The sequence below is a fragment of the Bos javanicus genome, chromosome 6 (assembly GCF_032452875.1).
Source record: "Bos javanicus breed banteng chromosome 6, ARS-OSU_banteng_1.0, whole genome shotgun sequence".
Taxonomy (NCBI): Eukaryota; Metazoa; Chordata; class Mammalia; order Artiodactyla; family Bovidae; genus Bos; species Bos javanicus.
Genome location: NC_083873.1, coordinates 90787324 through 90814850, shown reverse-complemented (window position 1 = coordinate 90814850; position 27527 = coordinate 90787324). Strand labels below are relative to the sequence as shown.

General features: G+C 41.9%; 1 protein-coding gene across 4 annotated transcripts in view; it reads left to right on the top strand.

Moving 5' to 3' along the window:
- The window catches only part of G3BP2 (G3BP stress granule assembly factor 2), a 92850-nt gene that overhangs the window by 36010 nt on the left and 29313 nt on the right, over nt 1-27527 (top strand). For 2 of the 4 annotated variants that reach the window (XM_061420499.1, XM_061420496.1), the window contains exon 1: nt 19697-19780. The exons of 1 other annotated variant lie outside the window; for it this stretch is intronic. The gene's annotated coding sequence lies outside the window, so the exon portion shown is untranslated. Of the gene's footprint in view, nt 1-19696; nt 19781-19869; nt 19976-27527 lie in introns of those variants that run through there. One more of the 4 variants, XM_061420500.1, reaches the window with a different exon arrangement.

The window sequence follows — 27527 nt, the reverse complement described above, 5'->3', positions numbered from 1 at the left end:
AGGGCTACTCTGGCTGTCCCTAAGTCTTGCCTGCTAGCCCTTCTCAAAGTCTGGCCTTTTTTTGTGTCCTGCTATCCCAACTGCCTCCATTGCTTCACTTACTTCACGCTCATACTTTCTGAAAATCCCTCCCGCTGTTATTTCCAGATGTGGTACTTCACACTTCAGCTCATCCTACCTTCTAGTGTCATCTTAAATTCTTCATGGAACTTGGTGAGGTATGAATATATACTTACCTTTAAAATATATTTTCTTTTTTTTATAATTACTAATTTTCTTAGCATTATTTTTTATTGTTTATTCCCAACTGCACAGCATATTAAAGGTTGGAGGGCCTGGCTTTGCCAGTGTCCCATAAAGTTAAGGAAGCACTCTTGATATATGTACTTATTTATTCAAGTTGTACCTAAAATATTTTCAAGCACTCATCTTATCGTGTTACTACGTGGGAAAATGCTTGTAGTTACCTCTTATCCCAGGCCACAGTCCACACTTACTGGTGTGCTATTGGAGGTCTTCCAAGAACACACTCTAGTATTTTTTTCATTCTTTTTTTTTTTTCATTGAGACACAGTTTATTGAGATATCTTTATTGAGATACGGTTGACATACAACATTTTGTACTTTCGTACAGTATGAGGATTTGATATAACTCATTAGCATTATTTTTTTTTAATTTCTTGCTTTTTAATTAAATGATAATTGCTTTACAGTATTATGTTGGTTTCTGCGATACATCAACCTGAATCAGCCATAGGTATACATATGTCCACTGTCTCTTGAACCTCTCCCCCACCTCCCACCCCATCCCACTGATATAACACTTTAGTATTATTAATAGGGGGGGTTCTCTTTCTTCTTCCTCCTTCTCTTCTTCTTCTCTACCTCCCATTCTAATTGACTAAATAATTATCCATCACCTAGAGAGGCAGGTCAGTAAATGAAGACACGAAGCCGGTGGCAGTGGGGGTTACAGAGACTGGAGGGAGGAGCCCCATCCCAAGGGAACAGACAGCATCTACTGCTCTCTCCATTGTTTCCATGTGGACTGTGGGTTCAATGTTGTCAAATTGTTATCTTTTTCAAGAGAATTTGGGCATCTGTTTCAGTTAGGGCCCCACACTTCCACTGCAGGAGGCACAGGTTCCATCCCTGGTCAGGGAACTAAGATCCTGTATGCCACGCAGCCAAAAAAATAAAATAAAATAAAATTAGCAGCCAATTAAAAATCTTTTGAACCCTGTGACACTAAGCAGAACAACTGTGAGCTGAATCTGGCCTGTGGGTTCCTAGTTTGCCCTTTTACTGTCCAGAAGTCCTCTCCAAGCCCCTCCATGTTCCCTGATACCTTGTATTTTCCTGGCTCTTCCTTTTGTTCTTCATGTCCCACTAGCTGGACTGCCCAACCGCGTTCTCTCCATTGATCCAAATCCTAACTCCTACCTGATCTCGAAGATCAAACTCAAAGTCTGCTGCGTGGCATGGTTGGCTTTTCAGCAGCAAGCAGGAAAATCCAGAATCAGCAGTGGGTTGACAGGTGGTCTAGACAGCAAATCCTGGGAGGTCATTCAAGGCAGGGATCACATTCCCAATCTACATGTCCAGGGAACAGGGAGCCAGGGGACAAGGGGTTCAGTGACTTGGGCGAAGGAGTCGGAGCAAGTCCTAGACACAGGACACAGAAGATTGGAATGAAGCTTGATAATAGTTCCAAGACAACAGCTTTTAAAAATAAAATAGGATTCTCTGGTTTTTGAAGGGAAAGATAAAAGGAAGGGCAACTAACCTATTCTGTCCTAGGTATGTCTCAAAGTCATACTGCAGTTTAGAGAAATCAGATAGCTTATTCATGTCATACAGCTAATAAAATGCAGGGCAAGAGTTTAGATTTTCTGTTTCTTGGAGCTTGAGCTTCAGCATCAGTCCTTCCAGTGAATATTCAGGGTTGATTTCCTTGAGGATTGACTGGTTTGATCTCTTTGCTGTCCAAGGGACTCCTCAAGAATCTTCTCCAGAACCATAATTTGAAAGCCTCAGTCCTTGGGTGCTCAACCTTCTTTATGGTCCAACTCTCAAATCCGTACATGACAACTGGAAAAACCATAGCTTTGACTATATGGACCTTTGCTGGCTAAGTGATATCTACACTGTCTAGGTTTGTCATAACTTTCCTTCCAAGAAGCAAGTGTCTTTAAATTTCATGGTTGCAGTCACTGTCCGCAGTGATTTTGGAGCTCAAGAAAATAAAATCTGTCACTCCTTCCACTTTTTCTGCTTCTATTTGCTATGAAGTGATAGGACCAGGTGCCATGATCTTAAGTTGTTTTTTTTGGCTGTGCCAGTTCTTCATTGCTGTGCGGGCTTTTCTCTAGCTGCAGCAAGTGGAGACTACTCTCTAGTTGTGGTGCGCCAGCTTCTTATTGCTGGAGAAGGCAGTGGCACCCGCTCCAGTGTTCTTGCCTGGAGAATCCCAGGGACGGGGGAGCCTGGTGGGCTGCCGTCTGTGGGGTCACACAGAGTCGGACACGACTGAAGCGACGTAGTAGCAGCAGCAGCAGCAGCTTCTCATTGCAGTGGCTTCTCTTGCTGTGGAGTCCAGGCTCTAGCGCATGCAGGCTTCTGTAGTTGTAGTTCCCAGGCTCTAGAGTACAGGCTCGATAACTGTGGCACACGGGCTTCGTTCCTCTGTGGCATGTGGAATCTTTCTAGATCAGGGACTGAACCCGTGCCTCCTGCATTGGCAGGCAGATACTTTACCCCTGAGCCACCAGAGAAGCCCTTAAGTTTTTTGAATGTTGAGTTTCAAGCCAGCATTTTCACTCTTTTCTTTCACCCTCATCCAGAGGCTCTTTAGTTCTTCTTAGGGAGGCTCTGAAAGCAAGGGTGGGGGATGTGCATCTTGGGCTGTGCTCTGTTTGCCAAGATACCACAGAGCAACTGGGGTGTGAGATCAGTGTCTTGGTTTGAGACCAACCAGAACAGAAGTATTAAAAATGAAGGCTCTGCAACGTTTAAATACATGCAACAAACGTCAGTTCAGTTCAGTCGCTCAGTCGTGTCCGACTCTTTGTGACCCCATGAATTGCAGCATGCCAGGCCTCCCTGTCCATCACCAACTCCCGGAGTTCACTCAAACTCACGTCCATCGAGTTGGTGATGCCATCCAGCCATCTCATCCTCTGTCGTCCCCTTCTCCTCTTGCCCCCAATCCCTCCCAGCATCAGAGTCTTTTCCAATGAGTCAACTCTTCGCATGAGGTGGCCAAAGTACTGGAGTTTCAGCTTTAGCATCATTCCTTCCAAAGAACACCCAGGTAACCAATGAATATGCTTCCTTCACTAGATACTGCTTTCCGGTGCCCATAAAATGAGCAATGATGTTTAGCCCTCAGACCAGAAATCTCCAAAAATGATATGAAATATGTATCCCTAAGCCAACTGGCAGAAACCAGTCACTTCTATGGGTTTCTTTGACTAAATGTCATTCTAGCTTCCTCTGTGATTCCTTTTTAAGACCCCACATTTTATAGCAAAGGTCATCAGACCCCTTCCTAGTCCAAGAGAAAGAAACAGAACTGCTTTTAAGTATTTAAAATCTCTATATTTTCTCAGTTTGTGCAGAAAAATAGGGAAGAAATGCAGAGCTTTTTCATGGAAATTAAGCCCGGCTTTTCTTAGACCTCTGTGTTGTCATCTTTGCCTGTCATAGAAGTAGGTTCTGGGATCAAAGTGTTTGTGCAAATACTTTTTCTGGGATCTGTATACAGTGGAAAAGCTTAAAGGTAAAATTTCTTTAAATGCCATTTACCCTGCCCCCCTCCTTTTTGAGATATTGTGTTCAGCCTTGAAGCTGATGTTGTAGTAACACCAAACTGCCTATTCTTGCCAATACATGTCACCATTGCTCCAGCTTTGTACTTGCTCTTCCTTCTGCCTGGGACAGCTGTTGTCAACCATTGCACTTTCTTCCCTGGCTCATTCTTTTGTTGTTGTTGTTTAGTTGCTAAGTTGTGTCTGACTCTTTGTGACCCCATGGACTGTAGCCTTCCGGGCTCCTCTGTCCGTGGTGTTTCCCAGGCAAGAGTACTGGATTGGGTAGCCATTTCCTTCTCCAGGGGGTCTTCTGACCCAGGGATCAAACCCACGTCTCTGTTGCAGCCTGATTCTTTACCACTGAGCTACCTGGGAAGCATGGCTCATTCTTATGTCAAGATTCAGCTCGGGTGTCATCTCCAGGAATTCTGAGCCTCCAGGTTGATGGCATTGCCCCTTCTGTTTGTTCTCACCGCACCCTGAGCAAACCTCCGTCTTAAACCTTAGTATAGACACTCCTTGAAAGCAAACTATTAATAAAAATGATGACTTATATAACTATCCTTTTATTTTTCTTTTAAAAGCCATAATATTGGCCAATTTCCAAGCTTTAGGTTTAAATCCTTAATGGAAAACATGTGGCTTTGTGCAATGCCCAGTATCATTATTATTTTGTCTGATATTAAACAGAAATGATCTAGGTGAAGATTCTAAGTCCTTAAGCACACCATGATGCTGAGCAAATATGGACTGGTGTACACATTGTGAAAATTTGCCTCATCTGCTTTTGTGTGTCTTTTGTGTGTTCCTTCCTTTACTAACCCCTTATGGTCTCTGTTGAGGTTTCCCTGGTGGCTCAGACGGTACAGAATCTGTCTGCAATACAGGAGAATCAGGTTCAATCCTTGGGTCGGGAAGATCCCGTAGAGAAGGGAATGGCTGCCCACTACAGTATCCTTGCCTGGAGAATTCCATGGACAGGGGAGCCTGGCAGGGTCTCAAGAGTTGGACACGACTGAGTGACTAATACTTTCACTTTTCACTATGGTCTTTGTTAAACTAGATTTTCTTTCTTCTGATTTCTGAAAAGTAGTTCCTTGTTTATGCTGTTTACTGCCACTTTAAGGATTTTTGTTTCCAAGATTACACCAAAGGAAACAATTTCCACTTTAACAACCATATATGAAAACCATGTACCTGTCACCCAGTGAAGGCTGATATCCAGGCTGTGAGCATTTGCCCTAACAGTAATCATAATAGTTTATATCTGTACCAGCAGGTCTATGAGATAGGAATTGCAGTTGTGCCTTTTTACAGATTCAGAGAACTTAATAACTTTTCCACCATCGTGCAAGTTATAAACGCAGAGCTGGGTTTAAGAACAAATCTCCTCCAGATTCCAGAACTTATGTTTTAAAATTTTTAACTGTTTGATTTTGCAATAAAATAAGGATAGATTAATGTGGGGAGGTCCTGTGCAACTGTCACCCCATCTCCCCCAATTTGACATCCTGTCTCACTGTAGTCAACATCAAAACCAGGAAATAGTTTAGCATCCCTTCATGTGGTAAACTAAAGTCACTGATTAGCATAGACTTTTAGTTAAATATGGCTTTTGAATGAGAATAGCTTCTTTATATTGTAAAGCCTTCTTTTAAATAAACAACTCATTATTACCATGATACACACTGAAGAAGAATGTGGTTTAGATCATTAGTTCTTAACCTTTTAAGTTAGATATATTTTAGAAGGCAATGCAATGTGGACCTTCCGGGCAAAAAAGATCCATGCACGCATATGTACAAAATCATGGTTTCCTAAACATCCTCTATCTCCACCCCTCAAAATATGCTGAGACTTAGATTAAAAACTTCTGGTTTATGAGCAGCATTTAAGGAAGTCACATTTACTTAATCTGAAACAGTCTTTCTTAGTGCTTTTTTATTTTTTCCCAACTCTGCTTATAGAGAAGCCTCCAAACTCTCTTATTACTCTTTTGTTGACATTTAAAAGGCTGAAAGTTCCTTGGGTTTTCTACAACTCTTGGTGGCTTAGGGAAAAACTGTTTCCAACATTATTGCTCTTATGAACACACTTTATCTGGGTCTGCTTTCGTGTGCATAGAAGTCCTTTGGTCAGTAACTTTTAAGTTGCCATTCCCTTTTCAGGTCATCACCAGAACTTGAGTAATCTGGGGTCCTGGCTCTGGAGTTAGGGATCAGGCCTGGGATCTCTGAAGCCCAGCTATATACGAGAATGTCACTGAGAGCTTCTGTCAGTTTTGAGCCAGCTGCCAGGACCCTGGAAATGTATTTCCACTGTCAGGGCTCACCCAGAGAGTGCAAGGTAACAAGTCAGATGTCAGAGCTGCAACCTGGAAGGAGAAGGGTAGATATATATCTATATATATAAGTCAGGCTGATGGTCTGGCCAGAAGGGTAGGACAAATCTTTCATTGTGAGGAAGATTATTGCCTTAATCATAAACCTCTTATATGCTTCCTGCTGAGGTAAAGCTCAGAGGCGTGTTCTTCTGCCGGAAGCCAAGAGTTCAGCAAGCCAAGAACCCACAAGGAAGTGGTCATACCTGGAAATGTGTGGGTGAAATTAAGGGCTGATGCTGACACTTTGCATGAGGAATTGGCTGTATTTTGCGCTCAATTGGCTAAGGCAGAAGAAAGCCAAAATACTTTCACTGTGTATCAGCTACCTGATTTTTATGATGATCTTTTTCCAATGAGAAGAAGTTTCACACCAGCTCTGCCACTTTTTAAGTTTTCTGTCTGCTGATGAATGCATTTTATTTTGCATACAGTTGGCTTTTTACTGCCCTGAATAATTCTGTAGCCTGGTTGTTGAAAGAGACTAGTTGAATAAACTGCTTTCAAAGGTATGGTATCCATTTCCTCCTCGTGAATTTGTCTACTTAAGACGAAGTCTTTTACTGTGGTTTGTTTGCACTGTCAAACCAAGTATTTGACCCAAGAGGAGAATGAAGATTGGAAGGAGGGAGGGTGGTCCTGGGCTAGTGTCTGTTTCTAACTTTGTGAAATGCTGTGTTGGGGTCCCCTGTTGTTGAAGATCTGCCTCAGTTTTATAACAGGAATCAGACTCTTACACCTACCATGCCAGACACTGTGCTAAACACTACAAATAATCCTCCCAACAACCCTAAAGTTGGCTCTTTTTTTTTTGGCCACGCTATGTGGCATTCAGCATCTTAGTTCCCTGACCAGGACTGAACCAGCAGTGGAAGCACGGAGTCTTGACCCCTGGACCACCAGGGAAGTCCCCTAAAGTTGGCTATGTATCCGTGAGGAAACTAAAGGTCAAAGAAATAAACTAACTTGACCAGTGTCAACAAAACTAGTCAGTGAAGAAAAAGGGATTTGATCCCATGTGTTTCATCCTTCTGTATTTAAGGGGAGGATTTGGTCCTCAGCTCTGGCTTCTTATGGTACAACCTCTCTCTGCCCCTCATCCCTCCATGAGGAAATCTGGCTCAGGGATAGGAGTTGACACTCAATCCGTTGGAGACTGATTAATGACCCCAGAATGCCTTTTCACAGAAGCAGATACGCCTTTCCAGTAAACAGAATATCCACTGACCAGGGACCCTCCTCTGGGTCTGAGTGCTTAGTGAGAGGTAGATAACCTCAAAAGAAAAAAGTGAAAGTTGCTCAGTCGTGTCCAACTCTTTGCAACCCCATGAACTATACAGTCCATGGAATTCTCCAGGCCAGAATACTGGAGTGGGTAGCCTTTCCCTTCACCAGGGGATCTTCCCAACCGAGGGATCGAACCCAGGTCTCCCGCATTGCAGGCAGATTCTTTACCAGCTGAACCACAAGGAAAGCCTAGATACCTTCAAGGCATCTCATATTCAGACTGTAGTGTTAGTTGCTCAGTTGTGTCTGACACTTTGCAACCCCACAGATTGTAGCCCACTAGGCTCCTCTGGGAGAAGGCAATGGCACCCCACTCCAGTACTTTTGCCTAGAAAATCCCATGGACGGAGGAGCCTGGAAGGCTGCAATCCATGGGGTCGCTAAAAGTCCGACACGACTGAGCGACTTCACTTTCACTTTTCACTTTCATGCACTGGAGAAGGAAATGGCAACCCACTCCGGTGCTCTTGCCTGGAGAATCCCAGGGACGGGAAGCCTGGTGGGCTGCTGTCTATGGGGTCGCACAGAGTCGGACATGACTAAAGCGACGCAGCAGCAGCAGCAGGCTCCTCTGTCCATGGAATTCTCCAGGCAAGAATATTGGAGTGGGAAGCCATTCCCTTCTTCAGGGGATCTTTGCAACCCAGGGATCGAACCCGAGTCTCCTATATTGCAGGCAGATTCTTTACTGTCTGAGCCAAAGTCCTGAAGAATAAAACACAGCCTGTAGCCCTGAGATGGCTAAATGTCTGCCAAATATAGTCTACCCTGAACAGTGCAAGATAAACACTGATGAAGCTTCTTTCCAAAGTCATCATTTTCTGGACTCCAGGCAACTCAGGGCAGATGACTCTTCTTTTATTTATATTATCTTTAGTTGTTAGTATTATATCGATTAGATCACTTAGCCTGAGGCGATTTTAGCTGTCATCGTGACTTTCTGAGCATTGGATAGAATTCATTAGAATTTACAAACCATTATTCAGGGTGGCTTACTTTTGTAATCCCAAGCCTATTTCTTTAGGTGTTGATTTATGATGAGATTATTGTCTCTAAATTCTGAGGCAGTTATCTCAAGAGTTTGCAACCTTTATTCTGTCAAGCTTGGTAGCTTTTAGAATTTCCTCTACTTGAAGACTTTAGTGATCAAAACCAGCTACATGGCTGAAAATCCAGCATCTATAGCAGTCATTTATTTACATTTTATACTGAACAACAAATGGGCAGGCTGCACAAGTTTTTTATGCACTTTATGTATGTGTGACACTTTCACATATAATGCCTGAATGGAGAGGAAGAACATCTCTTGAGTCCTAGCCTGTCCCAGTCTCACAAAGATAATGGATGGAAAGATTTCAGGAGAAATGAACATTTTGTTCTTCAGTCCATAATGGTCTTTTGCCTCTTCTTCCTTAAAAGGAATGAGGTTTATCCTACTCACCAAAGTAGATTTCTCTTTGCATCAAAAAGCTTTATAAAGGAGCCAGCTGCACCAAGAGAGTCCTGAAATTCTTGAGAAACCGGTTTTCAATTAGGAAGGCTTGATCCAAGGCTAAGGGGGCTCATCATTTAGTGGCACTAAATTAGCCATGGGGGACTCTGGGGTCTCTTTCTAAATTGGCCACTTTTAGCCTTGTGCAGCTTGCCTGCTTTGTGAATTGCTTGTGAAACTGCAATGAGGTAATGTTTTGAAAGTGTTTTGAAAACCATAAAATGCTATATACAACTCTTAAGTTGTTCCTTCGGAGCAAAGCAGTGAGCAGTGAAAAAGGAATCAGCTGAAAGCAATTGATGCATTTACTTTTTCATGAGCCAGACATGAAGTGCTGATGTTTATTGAGCATTTACCATGTGCCAGGCATGGTATAAGTGTTTGGCTTTTATTAACAGATCTAATCTTTATAATGTTGTAGTAAGGTCGATACCATTGCTGTTGTTTAGTTGCTAAGTCATGTCTGACTCTTTTGTGACCCCATGGACTGTAGCCTGCCAGGCTTCCATGTCCATGGGATTTTCCAGGCAAAAATACTGGAGTGGGGTGCCATTTCCTTCACCAGGGGGTCTTCCTGACCCAGGGATTGAACCTGTGTCTCCTGCATTGGCAGGTGGATTCTTTACCACTGAGCCATGAGGGAAGACCGTAAGGTAGATATTTATGGCCCATTTTACAGATGAGAAACACTGAAGCACAGAAAAGTTAACCATCCTGTCCAAGGTCATATAGAGGAAATATACTCAGGTCATACATTTAGCAAGCAATGAGATGAAGCTGGGATGCAAATCCAGGCAGCCTGGCTCCAGAGCCCAGACTATACTGCTGGCAGTCTAATCCTTCCTTACTAACTGAATTGGTAGCAGGTCCAAGACATTTGTTATGTATGTCTCAAAAGGTTAAATGTTATGTAAATCTTGAAAGGTTAAAATTGTGATGAGTAAAGACACTAAGAATCCTTGAAGGATTTGGATTTGATTCCCTTCTGATGCCTAGTCTTCATAGTTTTGGGTCCTATCTTGCTTATATAGAATAAGTGTGTGGTCCTTAAACATGCTTGTAAAGTCATCTCTTAAACACCCACTTCATTAGCAAAATTCTGGTAATGGAACTGTTTGATCTTCAAAGACCAATAAGATTGAAATGAGAGGATGTAAAGGAAAAAACTTTATAAAGTATAATGTCAGTGAAGTATTTTATGCTGGAGTCTATAATAAAAATCAGCATCAGTTAATATAATTCTAATAATTTTACTCTTCTAAAAAATTCACCTGCTGATGGTGATTGGATCTCTTTTCCTTTTTTAGTAAAAAAAAAAAAAACCCAAAACTGGCCGCACTTGCCCTCTGCAATGGCCCACACTCGTCTGTGGACTGCGCTTCTCTCTGAATCTGAATAAATCCATTTCTTACCTAAAAAAACAAAACAAAAACAACCAAAGTATCAACTATATTTTTTAACCTAAGATTGATTCATAAACATGTTTGATTTCATACTAAAATATAAATATATAACATAAAAATATATTCTTAAATATTTAAATCTATAGCTTTTGATGTATATGTGTCAAGGATATGTGTCATAGTTAACCATTCACTATTATCGGATATTTAAGATGCCTCCAGTTTTTAAATGATAATAAATAATATCACAGTGAATTTCTTGGTGCATATCTTAGGAGGAATAAATACCCAGAAGTAGAATTATTGACCCAAAAAGTATAGATATCTGAAAGCTTTTGGTATGTCTTGCTAAATTTCTTTTTTTAGAAGCATGAATTAATATTTACTTGTGACAAAAATGTACAAGGTATCTTTTTTTTGAAAATTGGATGTTTTCATTTAAAAATATTTGCCAATTTATGGTTTGCATTGTTTCCATTTAACAGCTCTTCATATATGTTTAATGCTAATTCCTTTTTTTCTATAAATGGGACATACTTTGCATATCTATTGGTTAGGTTTTCATACTGATTTCTTACAAAGTTTACTAGTCCTTTTGATTCAAATTTGTAGCAGAAATGTGTTATTACGTAGCTTATATTTATTTTGATTCCATCCTCATAATTTTCTTTGTAATTTAGCTTAAAGTCTCTAAGCTTAGGATGTCATTCCTCACCTATGTAACCATTGAAAAGAATTAAGTACTAATAATATAAAGTGCAGAGAAGGCAATGGCACCCCACTCCAGTACTCTTTCTTGCCTGGAAAATCCCATGGAGGGAGGAGCCTGGAAGGCTGCAGTCCATGGGGTCGCTGAGGGTCGGACACGACTGAGCGACTTCACTTTCACTTTTCACTTTCATGCATTGGAGAAGGAAATGGCAACCCACTCCAGTGTTCTTGCCTGGAGAATCCCAGGGACGGGGGAGCCTGTTGGGCTGCCGTCTATGGGGTCGCACAGAGTCGGACATGACTGAAGCGACTTAGCAGCAGCAGCAGCAATATAAAGTGATATCCAGTTACACTGTTAAGAAAAAACATAATGTCTCACAAAACAATGTTAATTATGATCCCATCTCTCTCCCTCTTTCTATCCCCCCATCCCTCTCTCCCTTCATACACACACACATACACGTTTATTTATTTATGAATTGATATTGAATGTCTCCTTTGTGGCACAGATATAGCATTGGTCAAAACAGACAAAATCTGAGTCCTTATGGAACTTGATTTATTGGAGAGGCCATACAGCAAAAGATTGGGAATTCCCTGGTGGTCCAGTGGTTATGAATCCACTGGATTAGCTCTGTCACTGCTAAGTACTTGGATTTGATCCCTGGTTGGGGAACTAAGATCCCACAAGCCACGGGCGAAAAAAAAATCACCAAAAATAAATAGAATGTCAGATAGTGGTAAGTGCTATTAACAGAAGTAGAGCAGGGTAAGAGATGGAAAGTGACGGGGGCTCCTTTAGATTCAGTGGTCAGAGATCTTTCTAAGGTGGCATTAAGATCAGAAAGTATTGAATGAAGTAGCTAGTATAATATTTTATATACCCATATGGATAGAAGAAACCCAAAGTTCTGTATTCCCCTTCTCACTGAATATTAATGGTGGTTCTTTTGTCACTCAGACAAATCCAGCAAAGGAACCTATCCTAAACTTTTCCCTTACCTGCCATACCTAATCATCACATTTTTGCCCCCTATATATTTCTAAATTTATTTTCTACTTGCCATTGTCTTCTCTTAGGCCCTTGTGACTTTTTGTTTTCTTTCACTTTTTGAAAAGATATAGTGGTTTATTTTTATGCACCAAATAGCATGCAATTAAAATCTATAACACACGAGAACTAACTTGGTGTGGCTTCCACTGGTCAAATGGGGGAAACATGAGCATGAAAATAAACATTAATAGTAATGGATTATCAAATAGGAATCTGGGAGTTCACACTGATATAAACAAAAGAATTTTTAAAAATGAGAAAGAAGAAAAGGTCTTCCCTATAGTAGAAATGCAGCTGATCAATGTGGAAACAATGATCAGATCAGATTAGATCAGTTGCTCAGTCGTGTCCAACTCTTTGCAACCCCATGAATTGCAGCATGCCAGGCCGCCCTGTCCATCACCAACTCCCGGAGTTCACTCAGACTCAAGTCCATCGAGTGGGTGATGCCATCCAGCCATCTCATCCTCTGTCGTCCCCTTCTCCTCTTGCCCCCAGTCCCTCCCAGCATCAGAGTCTTTTCCAATGAGTCAACTCTTCTCATGAGGTGGCCAAAGTACTGGAGTTTCAGCTTTAGCATCATTCCTTCCAAAGAAATCCCAGGGCTGATCTCCTTCAGAATGGACTGGTTGGATCTCCTTGCAGTCCAAGGGACTCTCAAGAGTCTTCTCCAACACCACAGTTCAAAAGCATCAATTCTTCGGCACTCAGTCTTCGTCACAGTCCAACTCTCACATCCATACATGACCACAGGAAAAACCATAGCCTTGACTAGACGAACCTTTGTTGGCAAATTAATGTCTCTGCTTTTGAATATGCTATCTAGGTTGGTCATAACTAAGAATTATAGAATTAGAAAAATCATGACTAGGTAGCCACTATTACAAAAACTGACTCGGCCAAGAGTCATCAATGGCTGCTAAAACTGGGTGAAAGTATGATGATAAATGGGATATGTATATAATCTCATAAAGTAGTCGCCTACACAAGGTACTTACTGATTACAAAGGGAAAAATAGTAACTGTATAGTGGAGAATTCCTTCAGACACTGCATTAACCAAGCAAAGCAAACATCACTGGTAATAGGACACATGGACATCACATGCCTCCATCATGCACTGAGGACAGAACAGTACTTCCCTGGTATTTTTGCCAAAAATGCATAACCTAGATCTAAATACCATGAAACAACATAGGTTACCAAATGCAGGGGCCTTCTTCAAAATAATTGTCCTGCACTCTTTAAAAGTATCAAGGACATGGGGCTTCCCTGGTGGTCCAGTGGCTAAGACCCTGCACTCCCAATGCAGGGGGCCCAGGTTTGATCGCTGGGTGGGGAACTAGATTCCACATGCTTCAACTAAGACTTGGTACAGCCAAATAAATAAATATTTAAAAAATAATAATAAAAATATCAAGGTCATGAAAGAAGACAGAGAAACTACTTTAGACTACAGAAGACTAAGGTGACAGATGATAACTAGATTCATTTGTAATCCTAAATTGTATCCTGGTTAGAAAACAATTTTTCCTTTTGATATTAGACAGTTGATGAAATCTGAATGTCTATAAATTATAGGCTTCCCTGGTGGCTCAGATGGTAAAGAATCTGCAATGTAGGAGACTCATGTTCAATCCCTGGGTTGGGAAGATCCTCTGGAGAAGGAAACGGCAACCCACTCCAGTATTCTTGCCTGGAGAATTCCATGGACAGAGGAGACTGACAGGCTCCAGACTGTGGGGTCACAAAGAGTCAGACATCACTGAGCGACTATCACTCATTCACTCAGATTATAGTAGTGTATAAATGTTAATTCCTGATTTCGATAACTGTATTGTGGATATAGAAGGAAATGTCCTAGTCTTTTAAGAAATAACACTAAAGTGTTCAGGGTAAAGCATGTCCAAAGAAAATTTCAACTAGAACCTCTTCTAGATGCTTTTTTATGGATGGAGGTCACATGACACTCTATCAATTGTCTGGTAGAGTATCCATAATAACCACTTGCAGGTTTCTTTGATACTCCTGGATTTGTTTGTTCAGGAGCCATCACTGAGTGCCAGTGTGTAAGCACAGCACTATGTGTGCACAGGATAAGGCAGGAGCAATTGAAATGTGTCCTTAGGGAATTGACCACCTATAGGAGACAAGCCAAAGAGAATTAATGAGAATGAGAAAGCAAATGTGGTAAATACTAACATTTGAGGAATGTAGGTGACGGGTATCCGTTTATTATTTTTGCAAATTTTCAGATCTATGAAATTATTCCAAAATAAAAAGTTAAAAAGGTAAAAACTATTAGAAAGATGAAAAGAAATTTAAAAACAGTAAAAATATTTCAATAGAACTAGACTTTTATAGACAACTTACAAAACTTGTCCCTCTATTAGACCACAAAGGAAAATAACAAATTCTACAAAGCACAGAAATGTACACACCATACTCACAGACTACAAGCACTAAAGCAAGGAAAAATAAAGTGTTTAAAAATCCAAACTGCTTAGACAATCTCAACTCTCTCTAAACCGTAACTGAATCAAAGAAGAGATACTATATACTTCCAGACAATTTAGAGTACGAGTTAGTTGCTCAGTCGTGTCCAACTCTTTGCGACTCCATGGACTGCGGTCCACCAGGCTCCTCTGTCCATGGGATTTCCCAGTCAAGAATACTGAAGTGGGTAGCCATTCCCTTCTGCAGGGGATCTTCCTGACCCAGGGATCGAACCTGGGTCTCTGGCATTGCAAGCAGATTCTTTATCAATTGAGCCACCAGGGAAGCTCATTTAGAATACATTTATATATTTAGAATAGAAATATATATTTCTGTATTTAGAATATAATAGTAATGAATAAAACCTCTGGGATGTTGCCTAAATTATAGGCAAGGGAAAAATCCACAGTCTAAAAACTATTATTATTCATCAAGAAAGAATAAAAATCATAAACTGTTTTAGAAATTAGGGCAAAAGTATAAAAGCTACTAGAAGTCCAGTAGTGGTGGTGCTCTCTTTTCTCTTTTGGTGCTCTCCTTCCTCTGCTCTCACAAGGCTTTGTCAGCTACTTTAGGGAGCAATTTAGGGAGCAATTTCAGTGGGCCAGTACCGAGTGCTGGACTGGAGAAGCAAATAGGAGTATCTCTTTGTGGAACTTTCAAGGTGTGTGTGTAAGAGAGGGAAAATATCAGATAATAAATTATAAATTCAAAAATTCAATGAAGGTTAGGAAGATGAAGTACACATTGCTATTCAGTATCCCTAGTGTAGTGTCCGGAGAAGGCGATGGCACCCCACTCCAGTACTCTTGCCTGGAAAATCCCATGGATGGAGGAGCCTGGTGGGCTGCAGTCCATGCGGTCACTAAGAGTCAAACATGACTGAGCGACTTCACTTTCACTTTTCACTTGCATGCACTGGAGAAGGAAATGGCAACCCACTCCAGTGTTCTTGCCTGGAGAATCCCAGGGACGGGGGAGCCTGTTGGGCTGCCGTCTATGGGGTCGCACAGAGTCGGACAGAACTGAAGCGACTTAGCAGCAGCAGCAGCAGCAGCAGTAGCAGTGTAGTGTCACCTAACAGGACTGTCTGTTGTCACTGCCTCCCTCCTTCCTGTTTTTCTCTGACTCTCCCTCTCCCTCTTTTCCTGTCTCTCCCTACCTTTTCGTTTTTCTCTTTTCTCCTCTCGCTTTATCTCTCCCCCGCCTCCCAATTTCCTGAAGACAACATGCTTATTTTTGCCTCATCTCGAGCCTAGTGCTTTGCTTGATAGCACTCAACAGTGGCCACTGAATGAATGTATTGAGAAATTAATGAATGAACCCTATAGGCTATTACTGAGTGGACACTCTGCCAGACAATGTGTAGGTTACCATTTGATGAACTATTTGTAAAAAAATAACCTAGAAGAGAACATAGGAAATATATACTATAGAGTGCAAAATAGTCACAAAATAGTTTAGACAAGCTAGTAGACTGTTTAAGCAGTATAAGGTTAATTGAAATTCTATGAAGGGTAGTTTGTGTAAGGGAAAATCATGCCTAGTTTATTTTTTAGAATGCCTGAATGAAGTATTTCAGTGTACTCTGGGAAATCAGTACATGTAGTTTATTTTGATTTTTCACAGAATTCTGATGAAGGTTCACATCCAAGACCCACACTGGGGTGGGAATGTGAAGTGTCAAAGGAAGGACTGAGGTGTATGACAGAAAAAGTAGTAAGAAAAGACGTGGAAGTAATAAGTGAGGACTAAATTAGGGACACCTTGCATGGTAAGGACTTGGGATTTTATTGTGCTGCCTTTGAAGAGTTTTGAGAATGTTATCTGATTTATAGCTCTAAAGGATCTGGTTGCTGTGAGGCTAAACCATAGTTAAATAAGAGCAGTACATCAAGACTAAATAAAAGGTTGCTGCAGTAGGCGATGGTGGTATGAACTACAATAATAGCAGTGATAGTAGTAAGAAGTGTTTAATCTAGAAAAATGTTGAAGGTAGAGGGAACAGAAATTTACTGTGATTTGCTGTTTGGTGTAAGAAAAACAGAAGTTTTTGACTTGAGCCCTTGAATGAATACATTTATACTTGTCTCCTTGCCATACTGCCTGAAGAGGAGTGAGTATTTCATGGAGTTTATTTCTGTAGGACAGGGAGATTACTTACTTAGGAGGTTGTTGCAATCATTCTGGAAAGATGAAAGGGGGCCTGAATCCAGGTAGCAGCTCTAAGTACGGAGAGATATTCAAAGGTCACAGTCTTGAGAGACATTTACGAAGTAAAAATAATGATTTAGGAAAGCAGTTTCAGGTATTTCAATAAAAATTCAAGATAACGGAATCATTTTTCCCAATAACTCCACCTACTGATATACTAAACCTTTGAGCAAGATTTGTCTGAGGCCTGTTTTTACACAGCCCAAGAGCTCAGAATGGGTTTTCCCGTGGTGCAGTGGTAAAGAATCCACTTGCCAATGCAGGAGACTCAGGTTCGATCCCTTGTTCGGGAAGATCTCCTAGAGTATGAAATAGCTACCCACTCCAGTAATCTTGCCTGGAAAATTCTGTGGACAGAGAAGCCTTGATGGCTACAGTCAATGGGGTTGCAAAGAGTCAGACATGACTGAGCACTCATGGACAGAGCTAAGAATATTTTTTAACATTTTCAAAGTATTTTAAAATGCAGATGAGGTTGGATATGTAACAGAGAGCATTTATGGCTTCCAAACCTAAAACATTTACTGTCTGGCCCCTAACAGTGTATATTTGCCAACCCATGGTGTGGATCAGTGGTTTTTTTTTTTAGTTTGTCTTTAATCTTCTATTTCTTTAAAAATGTATTTTTTAATTGAAGGATAATTGCTTTACAGAATTTTGTTTTCTGTCAAACCTCAACATGAATTAGCCATGGGTATACATATGTCCCCTCCCTCTTGAACATCCCTCCCATGGATCAGTGGTTTTTAAAGTGTGGTTCCTAGAGCAGCAAGCAGTGCCTGGTAACTTATTATAAATTCAGATTTTCAGGCCTTAACACAGACTTGCTGAATTAGAAACCCTGAGAATGGGACCCAGCATTGTGTGTTTTAACAAGCTCTCCAGGTGATTCTGATGCATGTTGATTTCTGATAATCACAGATCTAGAGAAATTTTTGTACCTGGTGAAAAATCACAGCTTCTCTGGAGGCTCAGTGGTAAAGAATCCGCCTGCCAATGCAGGTGATGCAGGTTTGATCCCTGGATGGGGAAGATCCCCTGGGGAAGGAAATGGCAACCCATTCCAGTATTCTTGCTTGGGAAGTCCCATGGACAGAGGAGCCTGGCGGGCTACAGCCCTTGGGATTGCAGAGAGTTGGAAACAACTTGGCAACTGAGCACATGAAGAATAAAAGTGCATAAGAGCTTCAAACTGGAAACAGAAATGTCAACCAATAGAAAGGTTGGTACAATGAGAATATTTAATAGCTTGTGGTAAAGGGCATGCCACGGAGTGTACAAAAAAGGCAGACTGCTTGTGTTTGAATCCCAGCTCCACCAGAGTAGCAGCTGGTGACCTTGGGCAAGTTACTTGACCTCTCTAAGCCTCAGTTTCTTCATGTGTTAAATGGGCATAAAAATAGTAACTACTTTATAGGGTTATTGTGAGGATTAAACAATTAAAGTAGATGAGTGGCTGGTACATAAGTATTAGATATGAAGGGCAATATGCATTTAATGTATTATGCTACTTCTAAGGAAAACCATGTCAAAGTTAACTTCCTAAAAGTGACAGCCCATGTATTTTGCATATAACAAAATGATTGAGCAACCTAAAAGTGTAGATTTTGAAGGTTCAAATGTTGGCACTGCCCCGTAAACCTGTTTTCACACGTGAAAAAAACCTTTAAATTGCTTTCATAGGATTGTGAAGAAAACTGCTTAAATGTGTATCCCTACATTTTATCTGTATATGGGCATTTCCTAATTGCCTTTTATTTCTTTCACCGTTTCCTCAGCTCCTCCTTTTCAAAATTCCTCAGCTGTCTTGATAGTCCCTGAGAAACATTGCCAGAACTAAGGTGCAAAGTGGCTTCCTTGACTGTAAGCAGATTTGGCTTTTTCCATGAATCAAGGTCATGAGAGTCGGTGTCTAGTGTTTTCTCAGCTATGTCCCCGGGGCCAAGTCTGATCTAGGACAGGGCTGTAATCCTGATATCTCCTGGGATTTCACCCTTTTAGCTGCTTTGGCATATAAAATGCTTAGCATGTATTTAGCAACGCCTGAACACTGAACAGGCACACAAAGAAATAGAATGCCCCCCCTCTCCGTGGAGGCCACGTCGTATTTTTTTCTACATCCCAGTACCTAGAATGCAGTAGGCCCTATAATGTATGTTGCGTTAAACCTGTTTGAACGGATGTGCCCTTCTCCGTGGAGCTTAAAAACCTCCATTTCCTAGGCTGAGTTTACGGTGCAAGCAGCTAAAGCCACTGACTGCATTATATGCTCGTCTAGAGCAGCAACCTGCAGATACCTAGTTCAGAAAGAAGAATCACTACATTTTCTCCCCCTTAACATTAATAATATAAAAGGACCAGAAAAATCAGTCCCCAAAGGGGCACAGCGCAAAAAGCACAGCGCTGCAGCCACCCGGCTCCTGTTACGCCGCGATTTCGAAGGGCGACGAGGCCCGAGCCTTGGGCCGGAGAAAGGCAGCCTCCTTGTGACGTCAAATCAGCGGACTCTCGCCCCGGCTTCAGGCCGGTTCCGGTTCCCCGGCTTTCCGGGAGCGAGAGTACGTGAGCGCGGCGGCGTTCTGCGCGTGCTCCGCAGAGGGACGCGAGAAGGTTGGGTCCAGCTCGCGGAGGAGATGCTTGATTGGCTGAAGCCGTGCTGGGGGGTTCCCCAGCCCTTTCGGCAGGGGTAAAACAATAAGAGGGGGCGGCGGCAAAGGGGGCGGGACGTCCGTGTTCCTTGTCGCTCGCCGCAGCGCCTGGCGCCCGGGAAGAGGTGGTTGTGAGCGGAACCTGCTCTCGGCTCTCCGGCTTCCTAGGCTTGAGATTTGTCAGAGGGAGGGGGCGGCGAGTGAGAAGAACCTGCTGCAGCCGGTCCTCGGCGACTCTCCCGCTGACCTCCGCGCGACGTACCCGCCGCCGCTGTTGGTTGGAGGTGTGTACGGGGGCCGGGAAGGACGGTCGGTGTGGTGGTCGGAAGGGGACATTCCCGTCGCGCGCAGCGGCCCGCGGCAACCGTTCTTTACGTGAGCCCCGGTGTCGGAGGTGTTGAGGCCGAGAGAGACATTGTTCTTGCCGGCTGCCTACGCTGCTGGTGTGTGCGTGAGAGAAGCCGAGCCTTTCCTCTCAGGTGAGGGGTGGGAGGCCGCGTGGGCAGGGAGGTGACCGGCGCGCGTCGTGCGGACAGAGGGCTCCGAGGGCACAGGTGGGGCCGGTGTTGGTTGGGGATGAGATGGCGAGCTGGGTAAGGGGACGCAGCGGCTCCCAAAGGCGCGCTGATAGAGGCTTCGGACGGGACGTAGGGGAGTGGGCTTGCCGGAGAGTGTGTTTTCAGGTGCGCAGCCCCCCACTCGTCCCCGACTCTTGTGGCTCTTACTCCCGGTTCCCCGGGAACGGGGAGGCCGCCGCTGCCGCCCCGCCCGTGGGGGAGGGGAAAAGAGGCTGTGTCGGCGGAGGCAGAAGCGACGCAGATGCGAAAGTAGCGGCCTCCGGGCACCATTTCTCTGCACGGAAACAGAATCCGGGTCTGAAGCAGCCGCCGCTTTGCTTACCCAGTACCTGGTGTTCCGCGGTCTCTGACCCGCCTCGGTTTTATCCCAGACGAGTTCTGAAACCCGGGCTATATATAACGTGTTCCTTCTCCGTGCCCTTTTATGCAGGCGATCTCTTACTGACTCAGGAATAGAAGAGATGTTTGCTCTGGGGAGGGGGTTTATTTATTTTTTCCCATCTCTTTCTTGGGGAGAGTGGGAAGGATAGTCAAGGGGAGGAACATAGCGTCCCTAGGTTGTGTTAATTTTGTTAGTTGAATCTGATCGAATTTTACCTGCATCTCTAAAGGCAGATTTCTTAAGATGGCCCTGTGCCGCTTTGGGGCGAGTGTAGATTGCAGCTACAATTTTCCGCATAGATCAATTTTTTTTTTCCTCCAAGGTATGCCTAGTTTCTTAACAGAACTTTTTTTTTTTTGGAGGGTCAATGCCTTTGCTGTCTGAAAAATCAAACAAAAACAAAACCATACACGTGCACCGAAGCTGGAATAATAGCAAAGTTATTCCGTCTTGTCCCCATATGATTGTTGTGATAATAACTTGTGTCGAAATACTGGCTTTAGCAGCTCGTGCTAGTCTTTCAAATGTTAGCATTGCATGTACCTGGATTCGTGAAACATTAACTGCAGTTTGGGGAGCCTCCTATATTAGAGGGGAAGAAAGTGGGAATTCCTTGTCTAGCTCCATATTTGGCAGTTAATATAGCCTTAGGCATGTGAACAAAGTTTCAGAGTAAACATTTGGCCCTGTTAGTATCCAGTGGTCCTTTTGATGTCCAAAATTCCTGGTCTCAGAAAATAGACGGTATGATTCGTTTAAACTGAAATGTGTTGTTTCTTTGGTGATATTATTTTCCCGTTAAATATTTGGGATTAGCCAAGAGAAAACATGTGTTATGATTTCATCTCTTGAGGCTGTTTAATTCTGAAAAGTTAGCAAGGAATTGAAGGAAGGATAAGGACCTCAAATGGATTTCTTTCTATTTAGGAGCTATTATAGTTCAAGTTGTTGAATATTCAGGGTTGAAATATTTGTCAGTGAGTAGCAAGAGGAAATGGCAACCCACTCCAGTGTTCTTGCCTGGAGAATCCCAGGGACGGGGGAGCCTGGTGGGCTGCCGTCTCTGGGGTCGCACAGAGTCGGACCCGACTGAAGCGACTTAGCAGCAGCAGCAGCAGCAAGAGGAAAGAACCAGAATGCTTGTGGAGTGGATAGGGACCAAAAATGGAAGGAGAAGTAAATGTCTTGAATTTGGTAGTCGAGTGAGTGAGTAGTTAGTAGGTGAGGAGAATTGCTACCAGAAAGCTCTTGAGTTTGAATAGTATTGGCACTGTTGGTAGTAGGTTATTTTCATTATCCACAGTTCACTTAATGAAAATCTCCGTATAGAACAGTCTTATGGACTCTGTGGGAGAGGGAGAGGGTGGGAAGATTTGGGAGAATGGCATTGAAACATGTAAAACATCATGTATAAAACGAGTTGCCAGTCCAGGTTCAATGCATGATACTGGATGCTTGGGGCTAGTGCACTGGGACGACCCAGAGGGATGGTATGGGGAGGGAGGAGGGTTCAGGATGGGGAACACATGTATACCTGTGGCGGATTCATTTTGATATTTGGCAAAACTAACACAATTTTGTAAAGTTTAAAAAATAAAATAAAAAAATAAAAAGAAAATCTCCCTATCGGTTAGTTACTGAAAATATATAAATACCAGTAGTGTCTTTAGGTTAACAGTTTCCTTGTCCTGAAGAATTATTGCTGTTAATTGCCCATTATCAGGATTGAAAGTTCTTCCCTTGATTGCTTTAAGTAAGACTTTTCCCAACATATTTTATACTGAGTGGGTATGGAGGTGAGGAATGACCCCTTTTCAAGGCTGGTTTTGATAATTACAAACTAGAGGGTTGTTCCTGAACTTAAATTCAGTAGAATTTAATTGACAGACATGACTCTTTCCACGGGAAACATTTAAAAGCTGACAGAACAAACAAGTTCTATCTCCTGGAACTCTGGACTGGCTTGAGCAGCAATGTAATCAGTTTCTTGATGGCTGTCCCTCAGCTTATTTTTATCTTTTAAATTCTAGATATTTTACCGTATGTTGATACTGTAGGTATGTTGGGATGACTGTTGTGGATTTCCTTTTATGTTACTGTCTTTTGTCTTTTAACTTCTTCCTGCAGTATCAAATAAACTAACAGTTGGACTTTAATTTTTTTTTACATTCTTGCATCCTGGGATGGTCTTCAAAAGTGGTAGTTCTTAAACAGATATAATGAAAACATCACTGTCCTAGGGAGGAGACCAGGTTTCAAATGCTCTCTCTCATAACTGGGGGACTTTGAACTACTTTCCTTAGGCTCTTAACATTGTGGCTTCCTTTTCTGTAAATGAAGCTATTATCTTATCTATCTGAAGGAGGTAAAGGGATGTGTAGGTTACTTGTTTAAGGTTGCCTTAAAGCATAATATAAATACACACTAATTTTTGTGGGGCAGCATTTTTCCACTTCAGTGCTTGGTCACTTTTAATACTTTCTGAATTTAAAAACTCACCTCCTTACCTTTGGGGCCCTCTGAAAGAAAAGGCTTAATCCACAACTATCTCTTATTTCTGTGACTGGTGCTTAGATCTTGTTTGTGATGCTTTCATTTCATGGTGCCACAACAAATTGAAGGTTGCTGCTTTCAGTAGATAAGCATTGCTGTTTTGATTGGTAAAGTCATTTTAAATAGAGACCCTTTGGTAGTTCCAAAGGTTTCAATTTTGATATGGGGTTAGCTGTTAAGAATGGGTATTGCAGTCCTTGCTTCAGTGACAATGGACCTGGGCCTGACTAGTGTGAGCCAGCCAGGAGTGAGGGGCTCTAGAGAGGAAAGGGTGGGATATTTATTCAGTAGTAGAGATAAGTTCTGTCCTAGCATAGACATAGCCTTTGGTAACATAGTTTTTGATAAGAAAACTGCATCCTCTTTATAGGATCTTACTTTTTTTTTTAATAGAAAGCAAGATAGAGTACTACTTCTAACTTCACAATACTGAAAAATTATTTTTGTAGAATTTTTTCTGTTTTCCAAAATGTCATTTTCTTTTGGCTTCTTTTTTAAAAAACAAGACAACATGGGGTCTCAACTTTTTAGCAGTTTTTATTTTGGACTTTTTTCTTCTAAGTATTAAATTGTGATGGAATTTCATGTAATTAGTTGCAATAACTGAAATTCCCCATCCCCAACTGTTAGAGTTAAAGATACTGCAGTTCTCATCACTCCTTGTAGATGGTGGTCAGAATATTCCAGGGTCTTTGAAGAGTGAATTTTCAATTCTGCATTTTGATGCTTAAGGGGCTTCCCAGGTGACTTAGTCATAAAAGAATCTGCCTGCAATATGGAGGGCCCTGGTTTGGGCCCTGGGTTGGGAAGATCCCCTGGAGAAGGGAATGGCAACCCACTCCAGTATTCTTGCCTGGAGAATACCCAGACAAGGAGGAGCCTGGTGGGCCACAGTCCATGGGGTTGCAAAGTGTTGGGCACGACTAAGCAGCTAACACTCACTCACTTTGATACTTATATATGGTTGAGGTGCAGCTAGGTGTTTAGCAGTTTAGTATAGCTAGATTTTATGATCATGTGTAGATAGAGCCATTTTATTACTGAGTAGAGAACGGAGGTGCCATTTCAGAGATCCCTAAGATTAAAAAGGGTTAAAGGAACACAAAAGTATTTCACTTGGATAACCTTATCTTTTGTATTGTATTCTACACTGATCATTATTTTGCAGTAGTAGATCTAAAGAATTAATTTCATTTTCCTGTCCAAGTGCATACATTGCCCTTCATGTTAGTGAAATCATACTTCAGTTGCAAATTTTGTATTTCATTTTTTCCCCTTATGGTTTTAGCCTTTGACAATATTTTAATGACTGCATATGAACTGATGTTCCACAGTTGGGGTTCAGTATATTATTACATTTTTGGTTTCAAGACCATTAATTTAACATTGCCGCTGCTAAATCACTTCAGTCGTGTCCGACTCTGTGCAACCCCACAGACACCAGGCCACCAGGCTCCCCCATCCCTGGGATTCTCCAGGCAAGAACACTGGAGTGGGTTGCCATTTCCTTCTCCAATGCATGAAAGTGAAAAGTGAAAGTGAAGTTGCTCAGTCGTGTCCTACTCTCCGCTACCCCATGGACTGCAGCCTACCAGGCTCCTCCATCCATGGGATTTTCCAGGCAAGAGTACTGGAGTGGGTTGCCATTAGACTATCAGAAAAAAAACAGTACTGTATCAGGTAAGTATACCAGATATTTTTAAAATTACCTCTTGGAAACAAAATTCCACTGTACCTTTGTATCTAGGCAGTAAGTTTCTTTATTTTTGTTTCTCTGTGTAGCTGCTCATTTTAAATTCCAGCATGGTAGAACTTTACTAGTCTGTTCCCCTACTCCACCTGCTCAACTTTATCTTCAATTAGTTGGTAATATTTAAGCACACTCAAGATTTTAACAATAAATTGTCACTAATGTAAGCATAATGTCAGATTATTTTTGCTCTGCTAGTAGTGCTAAATTAATTTTCACACTTTCGATCTTTATTTTAGAGCCATGTTTTCGAACCAATAACATGTATCTGTTATGGTTATCAAAAAACAAGTGAAAATTTTAAAGTGTTTTAAAATTACAAAATTAATTATACTCTTTTTAATACTCAATAAATAGTTTACCAGTGGTGGTATGAATTGATATGAAGTTTTTTTTTCCCCTAGATCCACAACACGTTTTATCTTGTATACTTCTTTTTGTATTATCCCTTCCCCCCCGCCTCCCCCCCGCCCCGAAGATGGGATTTGTAGCATTCTAGAATTTACTGTTTCTCCCAGCAGTCTTGATTCCAGCTTGTGATTCATTCATCCCAGTATATCACATTATGTCCTCTGCATATAAATTAAATAAGCAGAGTGACAGTATACAGTTTTGTGTTCCTTTCCCAATTTTGAACCAGTCTGTTGTTCCATGTCCAGTTCTGTTAATAATTTACTTCTTGACCTGCGTACAGGTTCCTCAGGAAACTGGTAAGGTGATTTGGTGCTCCTATTTCTGAAAGAATTTTCCACGGTTTGCTATGATCCACACAAAGGCTTTCTCGTAGTCTATGAAGCAGAAGGGGATGTTTTTCTGGAATTCTCTTGCTTCTTTCTGTGATCCAACAAAGTGGTGGCAATCTGATTTCTGGTTCCTCTCTGCCTTTTCTAAATCTAGCTTGTACATCTGTAAGTTCTCATTTCACATACTGTTGAAGCCTAGCTTGAAGGATTTTGAGCATTATGTTGCTAGCATGTGAAATGAGTGCAATTATCTTGTAGTTTGAACATCTTTGGCATTGCCTTTCTTTGGGATTGGAAAAAAAACTGATTTTTTTCCAGTCCTGTGGCCACTGCTGAGTTTTCCAAATTTGCTGACACATTGAGTGCAGCACTTTAACAGCATCATCTTTTAGGATTTGAAATAGCTCAACTGGAATTCTATCACTTCCACTAGCTTTGTTCGTAGTGATGCTTCCTCAGACCCACTTGACTTACACCCCAGGATGTCTGGCTCTAGGTGGGTGATCACACCATCATGGTTATCAGAGCCATTAAGACCTTTTTGTATAGTTCTTCTGTGTATTCTTGCCACCTCTTTTTAATCTCTTCTGGTTCTGTTGGGTCGTTATCATTTCTGTCCTTTATCGTGCACATTCTTTCATGAAATGTTCCCTTGGTATCTGATTTTCCTGGAGAGAGCTCTTGTTGTTATTCAGTGGCTCAGTTGTGTCCAACTCTTTGTGACTCCATGGACTACACACCAGGCTTCCCTGTCCTTCACTGTTTCCCAGAGTTTGCTCAATCTATGTCCATTGAGTTGGTGATGTGATCCAACCATCTTGTCCTCTGTCGTCCCCTTCTCCTCCTGCCTTCAGTCTTTGCCAGCATCAGGGTCTTTTCCAGTGAGTCAGCTCTTCACATCAGGTGGCCAAAGTACTGGAGCTTCAGCTTCAGCATCAGTCCTTCCAATGAATATTGAGGGTTGATTTCCTTTAGGATGGACTGGTTTGATCTCCTTGCAGTCCAAGGGACTCTCAAGAGTCCTCTCCAGCACAAAAGTTCAAAAGCATCAATTCTTCGGCACTCAGTCTTTTTTACTGTCCAGCTCTCACATTCATACATGACTACTGGAAAAACCATAGCTTTGACGATACGGAACTTTGTTGGCAAAGTAATATCTGTGCTTTTTAATACACTCTCTAGGCTTGTCATAGCCTGTCTTCCAAGGAGCAAGCATCTTTTAATTTCATGGCTGTAGTTACCGTCTGCAGTGATTTTGGAGCCCAAGAAAATAAAGTCTGTCACTGTTTCCATTGTTTCCCCCGTCTGTTCAGAATGAAGTGATGGGACTGGATGCCATGATCTTCGTTTTTTGAACATTGAGTTTTAAGCCAGTTTTTTCACTCTCCTCTTTTACCTTCATCAAGAGGCTCTTTAGTTCCTCTTCGCTTTCTACCATTAGAGTGGTATCATCAGCATATCTGAGGTTGTTTATATTTCTCCCAGCAATCTTGATTGACAAGGGCATTTCATATGATGTACTCTTCATGGAAGTTAAAAAAGCAGGGTGACAACATACATACAGCCTTGATGTACTCAGTTTTGAACCAGTCCGTTGTTCCATGTCCGGTTCTACCTCTTGTTCTTGATCTGCATATAGGTTTCTCAGGAGGCAGATAGGTGGTCTGATATTCTTGTTTCTTGAATTTTCCACGGTCTGCTGTGATCCACACAGTCAAAGGCTTTAGCTTAGTCAATGAAGCAGAAGCAGATATTTTTTTGGAATTCTCTTGCTTTTTCTATGATCTGACAGATGTTGGCAATTTGATCTCTGGTTCTTCTGCCTTTTCTAAATCCAATTTGTACATCTGGAAATTCTCAGTTCACATACTTCCCATACTGAAAGAAGTCTTGCTTCTTTTCCATTCTGTTGTTTTGCTCTATTTCTATGCATTGTTCACATAAGAAGGCCTTCTTATCTCTCCTTGCTGTTCTTTGGAACTCTGTATTCAGTTGGGTGTATCTTTCCCTTTCTCCCTTGTCTTT